This window comes from Zea mays, chromosome 4, assembly GCF_902167145.1.
Source record: "Zea mays cultivar B73 chromosome 4, Zm-B73-REFERENCE-NAM-5.0, whole genome shotgun sequence".
Classification (NCBI taxonomy): domain Eukaryota; kingdom Viridiplantae; phylum Streptophyta; class Magnoliopsida; order Poales; family Poaceae; genus Zea; species Zea mays.
Genome location: NC_050099.1, coordinates 110,014,229 through 110,026,642, shown reverse-complemented (window position 1 = coordinate 110,026,642; position 12,414 = coordinate 110,014,229).

Below are 12,414 nucleotides of genomic sequence, written 5' to 3'. Positions count from 1 at the left end.
GAAAAAAAAAGGAAAAGAAGAAGAAGGGGGCTGAATCTCTAAATCTGTTGTTTCTCTTTGTGCTGTGCTAGTTGTTCTTTTTCAGTGACTACCTTTGTGCCTAGGCTCACGTCTCTAGCCTGGTTTAGCCTAGGACCAGCACAGTACCACCGTTGAACGATTATTCAGCTTGCTTTTGTAACTAACGTGGTACTAGTGTATTCCTTGCTTCAGCCCACCTACAACTCTACATATTTCGACTACAGTTTGACAGGTCGTGTTGCTGCGGCACCGATACACTTATTCCACGGTTGCAGACTTGTTGGTTGCTGACCCCTCCTGTTGTGCAAGGTAAGAATTGGTAAGAGCTTGTGTGGCAGGTTGAGAGTGAGCGCCTTGCAGTAGCTACATCCTAATAGTTGTAGAGTTTTTATTCCTTCACGTTTTTTTTTCTTGTTGCCTCTGTTCGTCTAACCATGGCAGGATTGGAGGTTGATGATGCTTCTCGTAATATGCCACACTCTCCTCGCACCAAGGGTATCATACAACACTTTGTAAGGCTAGTGAAGACGCACACGGAAGGTCTTGATAATGACATGCAGGTGACGAATGAAAAGATGGGGCAATTGGAGGCCACACAGATCGACACGAACACCAAACTTGCAAATGTGGAAATGACAGTTGCTCATATTGACAAGAGCCTTGTCGCACTCTTGAGGCGGTTTGATGAGATGCATGCTAATATCAATGGTGGGCGTGATGAGGGCGCCGAAGGTAACTGGGATGACTATGTTGCTGATACTGAACAAGATGACCAAGAAGCACCTAATCGCCGGCGACTACGTACTAACCGTAGAGGTATGGGTGGTTTTCACCGACGTGAGGTACATGGTAATGATGATGCTTTTAGTAAGGTTAAATTTAAAATACCTCCTTTTGATGGTAAATATGACCCTGATGCTTACATTACTTGGGAGATTGCGGTTGATCAAAAGTTTGCATGCCATGAATTTCCTGAGAATGCGCGGGTTAGAGCTGCTACTAGTGAGTTTACTGAATTTGCTTCTGTTTGGTGGATAGAACATGGTAAGAAGAATCCTAATAACATGCCACAAACTTGGGATGCGTTGAAACGGGTCATGCGGGCTAGATTTGTTCCTTCTTATTATGCACGTGATATGTTAAACAAGTTGCAACAATTGAGACAGGGTACTAAAAGTGTAGAAGAATATTATCAGGAATTACAAATGGGTATGCTGCGTTGTAACATAGAGGAGGGTGAGGAATCTGCTATGGCTAGATTTTTGGGCGGGTTAAATAGGGAAATTCAGGACATCCTTGCTTATAAAGATTATGCTAATGTAACCCGATTGTTTCATCTTGCTTGCAAAGCTGAAAGGGAAGTGCAGGGACGACGTGCTAGTGCAAGGTCTAATGTTTCTGCAGGAAAATCTACACCATGGCAACAGCGCACGACTACATCCATGACCGGCCGTACACCAGCACCAACTCCCTCGCCAAGTCGACCAGCACCCCCGCCTTCCTCCGGCGACAAACCACGTGCACCTTCCACAAATTCAGCAACCAAATCTGCCCAGAAACCAGCAGGTAGTGCCTCTTCAGTAGCCTCCACGGGTAGAACAAGAGATGTTCTGTGTTATCGATGCAAGGGCTATGGACACGTGCAGCGTGATTGTCCTAATCAGCGTGTTTTGGTGGTAAAAGACGATGGTGGGTATTCCTCTGCTAGTGATTTGGATGAAGCTACACTTGCTTTGCTTGCGGCTGATGATGTAGGCACTAAGGAACCACCCGAAGAACAGATTGGTGCAGATGATGCAGAGCATTATGAGAGCCTCATTGTACAGCGTGTGCTTAGTGCACAAATGGAGAAGGCAGAGCAGAATCAGCGACATACGTTGTTTCAAACAAAGTGTGTCATTAAGGAGCGTTCATGTCGTTTGATCATTGATGGAGGTAGCTGCAACAACTTGGCTAGCAGCGACATGGTGGAGAAGCTTGCACTTACGACCAAACCGCACCCGCATCCATATCACATTCAATGGCTCAACAATAGTGGTAAGGTCAAGGTAACCAAGCTGGTACGAATTAATTTTGCTATTGGTTCATATCGTGATGTTGTTGACTGTGATGTTGTGCCTATGGATGCTTGTAATATTCTGCTAGGTAGACCATGGCAATTTGATTCAGATTGTATGCATCATGGTAGATCAAATCAATATTCTCTCATATACCATGATAAGAAAATTATTTTGCTTCCCATGTCCCCTGAGGCTATTGTGCGTGATGATGTTGCTAAAGCTACCAAAGCTAAAACTGAGAACAACAAGAATATTAAAGTTGTTGGTAATAACAAAGATGGGATAAAATTGAAAGGACATTGCTTGCTTGCAACAAAAACTGATGTTAATGAATTATTTGCTTCCACTACTGTTGCCTACGCCTTGGTATGCAAGGATGCTTTGATTTCAATTCAAGATATGCAGCATTCTTTGCCTCCTGTTATTACTAACATTTTGCAGGAGTATTCTGATGTATTTCCAAGTGAGATACCAGAGGGGCTGCCACCTATACGAGGGATTGAGCACCAAATTGATCTTATTCCTGGTGCATCTTTGCCGAATCGTGCGCCATATAGGACAAATCCAGAGGAAACAAAAGAAATTCAGCGACAAGTGCAAGAACTACTCGACAAAGGTTACGTGCGTGAGTCTCTTAGTCCGTGTGCTGTTCCGGTTATTTTAGTGCCTAAAAAAGATGGAACATGGCGTATGTGTGTTGATTGTAGGGCTATTAATAATATCACGATACGTTATCGACACCCTATTCCACGTTTAGATGATATGCTTGATGAATTGAGTGGTGCCATTGTCTTTTCTAAAGTTGATTTGCGTAGTGGGTACCACCAGATTCGTATGAAATTGGGAGATGAATGGAAAACTGCTTTCAAAACTAAGTTCGGATTGTATGAGTGGTTAGTCATGCCTTTTGGGTTAACTAATGCACCTAGCACTTTCATGAGATTAATGAACGAGGTTTTGCGTGCCTTCATTGGAAAATTTGTGGTAGTATACTTTGATGACATATTAATCTACAGCAAATCTATGGATGAACATGTTGATCACATGCGTGCTGTTTTTAATGCTTTACGAGATGCACGTTTATTTGGTAACCTTGAGAAGTGCACATTTTGCACCGATCGAGTTTCGTTTCTTGGTTATGTTGTGACTCCACAGGGAATTGAGGTTGATCAAGCCAAGGTAGAAGCGATACATGGATGGCCTATGCCAAAGACTATCACACAGGTGCGGAGTTTCCTAGGACTTGCTGGCTTCTATCGCCGTTTTGTGAAGGACTTTAGCACCATTGCTGCACCTTTGAATGAGCTTACGAAGAAGGGAGTGCATTTTAGTTGGGGCAAAGTACAAGAGCACGCTTTCAACGTGCTGAAAGATAAGTTGACACATGCACCTCTCCTCCAACTTCCTGATTTTAATAAGACTTTTGAGCTTGAATGTGATGCTAGTGGAATTGGATTGGGTGGTGTTTTGTTACAAGAAGGCAAACCTGTTGCATATTTTAGTGAAAAATTGAGTGGGTCTGTTCTAAATTATTCTACTTATGATAAGGAATTATATGCTCTTGTGCGAACATTAGAAACATGGCAGCATTATTTGTGGCCCAAAGAGTTTGTTATTCATTCTGATCATGAATCTTTGAAACATATTCGTAGTCAAGGAAAACTGAACCGTAGACATGCTAAGTGGGTTGAATTTATCGAATCGTTTCCTTATGTTATTAAGCACAAGAAAGGAAAAGAGAATATCATTGCTGACACTTTGTCTAGGAGATATACTTTGCTGAATCAACTTGACTACAAAATCTTTGGATTAGAGACGATTAAAGACCAATATGTTCTTGATGCTGATTTTAAAGATGTGTTGCTGCATTGTAAAGATGGGAAAGGATGGAACAAATATATCGTTAGTGATGGGTTTGTGTTTAGAGCTAACAAGCTATGCATTCCAGCTAGATCCGTTCGTTTGTTGTTGTTACAGGAAGCACATGGAGGTGGCTTAATGGGACATTTTGGAGCAAAGAAAACGGAGGACATACTTGCTGGTCATTTCTTTTGGCCCAAGATGAGAAGAGATGTGGTGAGATTGGTTGCTCAATGCACGACATGCCAAAAGGCGAAGTCACGGTTAAATCCACACGGTTTGTATTTGCCTCTACCCGTTCCTAGTGCTCCTTGGGAAGATATTTCTATGGATTTTGTGCTGGGATTGCCTAGGACTAGGAAGGGACGTGATAGTGTGTTTGTGGTTGTTGATAGATTTTCTAAGATGGCACATTTCATACCATGTCATAAAACTGACGATGCTACTCATATTGCTGATTTGTTCTTTCGTGAAATTGTTCGCTTGCATGGTGTGCCCAACACAATCGTTTCTGATCGTGATGCTAAATTTCTTAGTCATTTTTGGAGGACTTTGTGGGCAAAATTGGGGACTAAGCTTTTATTTTCTACTACATGTCATCCTCAAACTGATGGTCAAACTGAAGTTGTGAATAGAACTTTGTCTACTATGTTAAGGGCAGTTCTAAAGAAGAATATTAAGATGTGGGAGGACTGTTTGCCTCATGTTGAATTTGCTTATAATCGATCATTGCATTCTACTACAAAGATGTGCCCATTTCAGATTGTATATGGTTTGTTGCCTCGTGCTCCTATTGATTTAATGCCTTTGCCATCTTCTGAAAAACTAAATTTTGATGCTACTAGGCGTGCTGAATTGATGTTAAAACTGCATGAAACTAAAGAAAACATAGAGCGTATGAATGCTAGATATAAGTTTGCTAGTGATAAAGGTAGAAAGGAAATAAATTTTGAACCTGGAGATTTAGTTTGGTTGCATTTGAGAAAGGAAAGGTTTCCTGAATTACGAAAATCTAAATTGTTGCCTCGAGCCGATGGACCGTTTAAAGTGCTAGAGAAAATTAACGACAATGCATATAGGCTAGATCTGCCTGCAGACTTTGGGGTTAGCCCCACATTTAACATTGCAGATTTAAAGCCCTACTTGGGAGAGGAAGTTGAGCTTGAGTCGAGGACGACTCAAATGCAAGAAGGGGAGAATGATGAAGACATCCACACTACTGATGCATCTATACCAATACAAGTACCAATTTCTGGTCCCATTACTCGCGCTCGTGCTCGTCAACTCAACCATCAGGTGATTACACTCTTGAGTTCATGTCCATCATATTTAGACCATGGAGACCCGTGCACTCTTGTTTTGCTTAGGAATCAGGGAGAAGACCGAAAGGGAAAAGGATTTGAACATGCTGGATTCGGACTGCAGAAGAACACCAACTTGTGACGGTCACCACGGTCAGATGCGGGCTCGGATTGGAATGTTCAAGCACAACATGGAAAGCTTATCAAGTCTACTTTCATATGGATCCGGAATTATAGTCATATCTGTTCTGAGGCCGCCGTAATCATTGTTTTCTTACCGAGACATTTCCTGCCTTTTCTGCCCATGGTGCTGCGTCACCCTATTTTGGCCCAATGGGTCGTGTATCAAGTTAGGTCCATTAGGGACGCATCCTAGGGTTGCAGCACGACCCCAATACCCTTGTGGTCGTCCTCCCATGTTTATAAACCCCCTAGCCGCCACCAAGAACAGCGGGTTTTGTTTAGATCAAGTTTAGCTCTCGCTACTTGCTTGTAAGCGCGCGTGCTAGTTCAGCCGCCCGTCTTCTTGTCTTCGGAACCCCACCATATTGGAGTTTGATTTTGAAACCTACATTTAGATCTGGTAATTCAGTACTTGTTCTACTTGTTCTTGCTAGTTCTTCGATTGCTTGCAGGACGAGTGCCCTAGTGGCCAGGGTGTCACGCTCCACAAGATCGTGATAGCCATAGGAGGTGGTGTATCGGTTGCTAAGGCGCAGCGTCTTGGGAAGGCTGTAGTCGGGCCGTGAACGTCGTCTCCTCCCCCAATCGAGTTATTCCACACCCTCTCATCGAAAGATCGGGCAATCACCCAACGGGTGCACATCAGAAGGGGGCTGTAGCACCCTCGGCATCGACGACGCCTTCAGCAAGGTCCGACCCAGCCTCGGACGACGACGCGGTCCAGGGACTTCTCCGAGAATCCGGCCCGAGCAGGCGGCTCGGCCGGTTACCCCTGGGGCCTCGGCCAATCATCTTCCAAGGGCGCCAGCCCGACCCGAGGCCTCGGCTGATCAACTCCGGCGTCGGCCCCGCTGACGGGCAACCCGGCTAGGCTCCGGCCAACCAGGTTCCCATTTTTGAGCCAACTCCGCCTCTGTTCGTACTAATATCGCTACCCCTGGCCTCGGCTCATCGAAGAGCGGCCAAGGGGTCCCTTTAACTAAGCTAGAGGAGCCTCAGACAACAAGGCCGATCGAGCCGAGGGACTCCTACGCCTCCGGGATATGGATACTGTGGCGGAACCGCCCGAATTATTCCGACTTAAGTGCCTAAGTCCCGCCTTAGAGGCTAGACCACACTTAAATAGGAATAACCCGTCAGTCCCTCGGATCTAGTCCGATAAAGCCACTTATCCAGGATCGAATACCACTAGCTCACTCGAAGGTGAGGCACAGAGAAATACAATAAAACATAATACCACAAATTTAATAAGTATCATTAGTGATTACATTATCGGAGTTTCAGAAATAATAACCATAAATTTTAATGCAGCGGAAATAACTAACGGAGAAGAACCGAGTAACATGGCGAAGCCTGGCCACGCTACTCCTCCTGGTCCTCTCCAGCGAACGCAGTAACCCACTCGACCATCTATCCCGGTGGCAGGGATGGAGGCCAAGTCACACCAGCAACAAATCAACCTAAGAAGTACCTGCAAAAAATTGTGCCACAAGCAAGGCTGAGTATACTAATACTCAGCTAGACTTACCCGGTGTGAGGAGTCTACTCCTCTACCTCTAGACATGCAGCTGTTTGGCTGTGGGGTTTGGTTTGCCAAAAGCACTAGCTGAGTCTAAAATCAAGTTTTAGCTTTTCAAGTTTTAGTATGGTCCTTTTAAAACTAGATGTGTACCTAGCTAGTCATACATGGTATCAAACTTTTTTTATCAATCAACATCATTTTTGCCATTCACCTCATTTCCACTTATTACTCAATGCAGTACAATGGATCAAGCAGTCTCATTAGTTGCGAGAAGCAAACGATTCGAATCGAGTTTTTATCCTTGCAAGGTAAACCTAAACACACGACATGTAGGGGCACTCCGTCCCCACACACATCAACCGTCCCCATCGATTCCCTGGCAACAGATCAGGGCTCACCGCCTTGGCGTACAATGCCCCACTGACCCCGACTGGCCGTCGTGCAGTGACCGCACTTGTACCCACCATAACCGGAATGGGAGACCTCGTCTCAGGTCGCGTGAGGGGATATGTCTGCTGGCAGGTTCACTCAGGTACTAGGCTTACCGATTTACCATATTTCTCGGTATGTGTTTAGTACGTTCAAACGCTTGACACAGGTATCCGCACGTTAATCCTTATTCCAATTTTCATCTCGTAGACCACGCATCCCCATGGACCCGTGTCCACAGACCATCATCATTCTGTTATCAAAGTGGATACAACCAATTCCTGACCTCGCGCGAGTGCTAGAAAAATCACTCGACTTCTACCGAGATCCTAATTAATAAAGCGGCTACTCGACCTAGCATACTAGTATCCATCTCAAAAGGAGTCCTGAGTTCATGCAACTAGGGTTTCAGTCAACTCCTACACTTAAGTGCACAGTACAAGCCTACAAACATTAAGTGCAGTAAAATAGCATATATAACGGTTATGCATAAAACCGGGGCTTGCCTTTAATTTGACACTTAGATAGTGTTTGCTGGGGGAGGTACTCGCTTGGCGAGCATTCACTAGTTATGTCCATCCTTAGGTTGTCCATCATCTGCATCTTGTGGTTGGCACCACATCACTTGCATGATCGTCATCTCTCGGTCCTAAATGAGATGCAAGATGCATATGTATGAATATAATGAAAGTAGCACAAGATATTCAAATACACGGTAGCGAACTAGACATTAAATTGTAAGACACCATAACAACCACACGCTAGCATTAGTTATCTACACGTTATCGGCGTTCAATACTAACACCATTAATAAGACGACGATTATTTCTTATAGTTACCCAACACAAACACGATATCACGAGCACAAGCATTTACCACGTTCACTTTAATTGTCCATTAGTTACCTAACCTTATATTAGTTAAGTCTATAAGTTCGCTACGGCTTTTCCTTAGTTCTTCTAGTGATCATACAAAAGCATCCCAAACACTGATTTAACATAGGACCTATGCATCAAGGGCCATGGAAACTCCTATATCACAACCAACTAGAGAAGGAAACATATAAAACAAAACACACATGTCATCTCTAGCTTAGCCATGGCAAGTCTACATTACTTAAGAGCAAACCAAACATTTTTAGCGGGAAGGGTGAACTAAACAGTCAAATGCGCACTTGCAGATTTTTAGGACAGCACTACAACAGTTACTTGTTTTAATCATAACTCTTCAAATATTAATCCAAAAATATCAAACTAGGACTTTCTGGAAAGCTTAAAAGGTTCTCTACAACTTTGGTATTGTCATCACAACATGATTAAACACTTAGCAAGGTCTAATTATGCAAACACAGTAGCTCTATCCAGATTTGGACAGATTCAGACTTGCGGCTTTAAAAACTCATAACTAGAGACTCAAACATCCAAACAAAGTGATTCTAGATTTTATGGAAAGGTAATGAAATTGTCTATATATCATTTATAAATATCTCAAGGTGATTCAATATTTAACTAAGGATAAAAGACACTAGAAGACGTTACCGTCCAGAATTGGACAGATTCAGTCTTCAGACTTTAAACATCCATAACTTAATATTCAAATCACCAAAAAGAGTGACCCAAGACTTTTTGGAAAGCTTGGCAAAAGCACTACATAACTTTTATAATCATCAAGAATGGATTCCAGATTTAATCAAATCAAACCTTACAGTTTTCGAAATCTGTTCTGACAGAGGACAGAACACAACAACTAGTTTGTAAAATTCATAACTCTTAAACTGTCAGGCCTATGGTTATGAAATTTTAACACAAGCAAGATACGAAAAGCATCTACAACTTTCTTATAATCGACAAGGACTGATCCTAACATTAAATTAAGCAAACAATGCAGTTTCTGAAATCTGTACAGAATTTGGACAGATTCAGTTACTGAATTTGTAAAAATCATAACTCCTAAACGATCAGACTTATGCCTGCCAAATTTTAACACAAGTAAGATAATAAGGTTATCTACAACTCTTCTATATGATTTTTCTACAGAAAACATGTTTTAGTTCATCAAACATACAGCACGACAAAAATAGCGTGTGCAGCCCAAAACAGCAATTAATAAATTTCAGCTCCTATACAATTCAAGAATTGCCGCGTTCTAGAGACTTGAATTATTCTAACACTTTACCCTTTGTTAGAGTTAAATTAATCAAATAAGGACTAACAAGTAGACTTACTAATTTTTATCCGTATCATTTTGTATTACTAGCTTAATCATACTACGCATATAAGTATATTACACCTTCTTCGCCCGAATGACAATCCTCAAGCCCAACACTCATCACACATATATAATGCACTTAGATCACAATCCCAGTACCACTAAATCATATGATGCGCCTATTTTTATATACATCCAATTAGCATATGCGATGGGTATCACGGCGAAGGCATAACACATCTAGACTCGACTCATAACCGGGGGGACTACTTGGTCACGTCACCACTTCATTACCCAAACCGAAACAAATTTCCTAGCCACATCAACCAAACTTCTAATTGAGTAAAACCTACACCTCCTTGTCACGAATACAACCATACACTATGTGCGACGTGAAATTTAATGAACGCCTAATGGGTATTGACTCAACTTATAAACATAGGGAAGCGATGACTACTTTGGCATGTCACCATCTCACCTCACACGCAAAATCATTCTTAATTGGACTGACCAATTTGAACGACTATCCTTCCAATTATTAACATATACCACCTTTCAAGGTTATTTGCATGACAACATAGCATAGGTTAAATCTATTTATCTCGGAAGTGCTCTAACACAGTTCACACATAACTCACCATTTAGGCCCTACTAATAATTCATTGCGAATGACACATATTAAATCTACGGGCTAACTCAATTGGAACACAACATATGACATTCACGTTTTTAATTTTATCGTATAACAACGCTCAATCTAATACATCATGGACACTGACGATGTGATGTGCACCCGTTGGGTGATTGCCCGATCTTTCGATGAGAGGGTGTGGAATAACTCGATTGGGGGAGGAGACGACGTTCACGGCCCGACTACAGCCTTCCAAAGACGCTGCGCCTTAGCAACCGATACACCACCTCCTATGGCTGTCACGATCTTGTGGAGCGTGACACCCTGGCCACTAGGGCACTCGTCCTGCAAGCAATCGAAGAACTAGCAAGAACAAGTAGAACAAGTACTGAATTACCAGATCTAAATGTAGGTTTAAAGATCAAACTACAATATGGTGGGGTTCCGAAGACAAGAAGACGGGCGGCTGAACTAGCACGCGCGCTTGCAAGCAAGTAGCGAGAGCTAAACTTGATCTAAACAAAACCCGCCGTTCTTGGTGGCGGCTAGGGGGTTTATAAACATGGGAGGACGACCACAAGGGTATTGGGGTCGTGCTGCAACCCTAGGATGCGTCCCTAATGGACCTAACTTGATACACGACCCATTGGGCCAAAATAGGGTGACGCAGCACCATGGGCAGAAAAGGCAGGAAATGTCTCGGTAAGAAAACAATGATTACGGCGGCCTCAGAACAGATATGACTATAATTCCGGATCCATATGAAAGTAGACTTGATAAGCTTTCCATGTTGTGCTTGAACATTCCAATCCGAGCCCGCATCTGACCGTGGTGACCGTCACAAGTTGGTGTTCTTCTGCAGTCCGAATCCAGCATGTTCAAATCCTTTTCCCTTTCGGTCTTCTCCCTGATTCCTAAGCAAAACAAGAGTGCACGGGTCTCCATGGTCTAAATATGATGGACATGAACTCAAGAGTGTAATCACCTGATGGTTGAGTTGACGAGCACGAGCGCGAGTAATGGGACCAGAAATTGGTACTTGTATTGGTATAGATGCATCAGTAGTGTGGATGTCTTCATCATTCTCCCCTTCTTGCATTTGAGTCGTCCTCGACTCAAGCTCAACTTCCTCTCCCAAGTAGGGCTTTAAATCTGCAATGTTAAATGTGGGGCTAACCCCAAAGTCTGCAGGCAGATCTAGCCTATATGCATTGTCGTTAATTTTCTCTAGCACTTTAAACGGTCCATCGGCTCGAGGCAACAATTTAGATTTTCGTAATTCAGGAAACCTTTCCTTTCTCAAATGCAACCAAACTAAATCTCCAGGTTCAAAATTTATTTCCTTTCTACCTTTATCACTAGCAAACTTATATCTAGCATTCATACGCTCTATGTTTTCTTTAGTAGTTTCGTGCAGTTTTAACATCAATTCAGCACGCCTAGTAGCATCAAAATTTAGTTTTTCAGAAGATGGCAAAGGCATTAAATCAATAGGAGCACGAGGTAACAAACCATATACAATCTGAAATGGGCACATCTTTGTAGTAGAATGCAATGATCGATTATAAGCAAATTCAATATGAGGCAAACAGTCCTCCCACATCTTAATATTCTTCTTTAGAACTGCCCTTAACATAGTAGACAAAGTTCTATTCACAACTTCAGTTTGACCATCAGTTTGAGGATGACATGTAGTAGAAAATAAAAGCTTAGTCCCCAATTTTGCCCACAAAGTCCTCCAAAAATGACTAAGAAATTTAGCATCACGATCAGAAACGATTGTGTTGGGCACACCATGCAAGCGAACAATTTCACGAAAGAACAAATCAGCAATATGAGTAGCATCGTCAGTTTTATGACATGGTATGAAATGTGCCATCTTAGAAAATCTATCAACAACCACAAACACACTATCACGTCCCTTCCTAGTCCTAGGCAATCCCAGCACAAAATCCATAGAAATATCTTCCCAAGGAGCACTAGGAACGGGTAGAGGCAAATACAAACCGTGTGGATTTAACCGTGACTTCGCCTTTTGGCATGTCGTGCAACGAGCAACCAATCTCACCACATCTCTTCTCATCTTGGGCCAAAAGAAATGACCAGCAAGTATGTCCTCCGTTTTCTTTGCTCCAAAATGTCCCATTAAGCCACCTCCATGTGCTTCCTGTAACAACAACAAACGAACGGAGCTAGCTG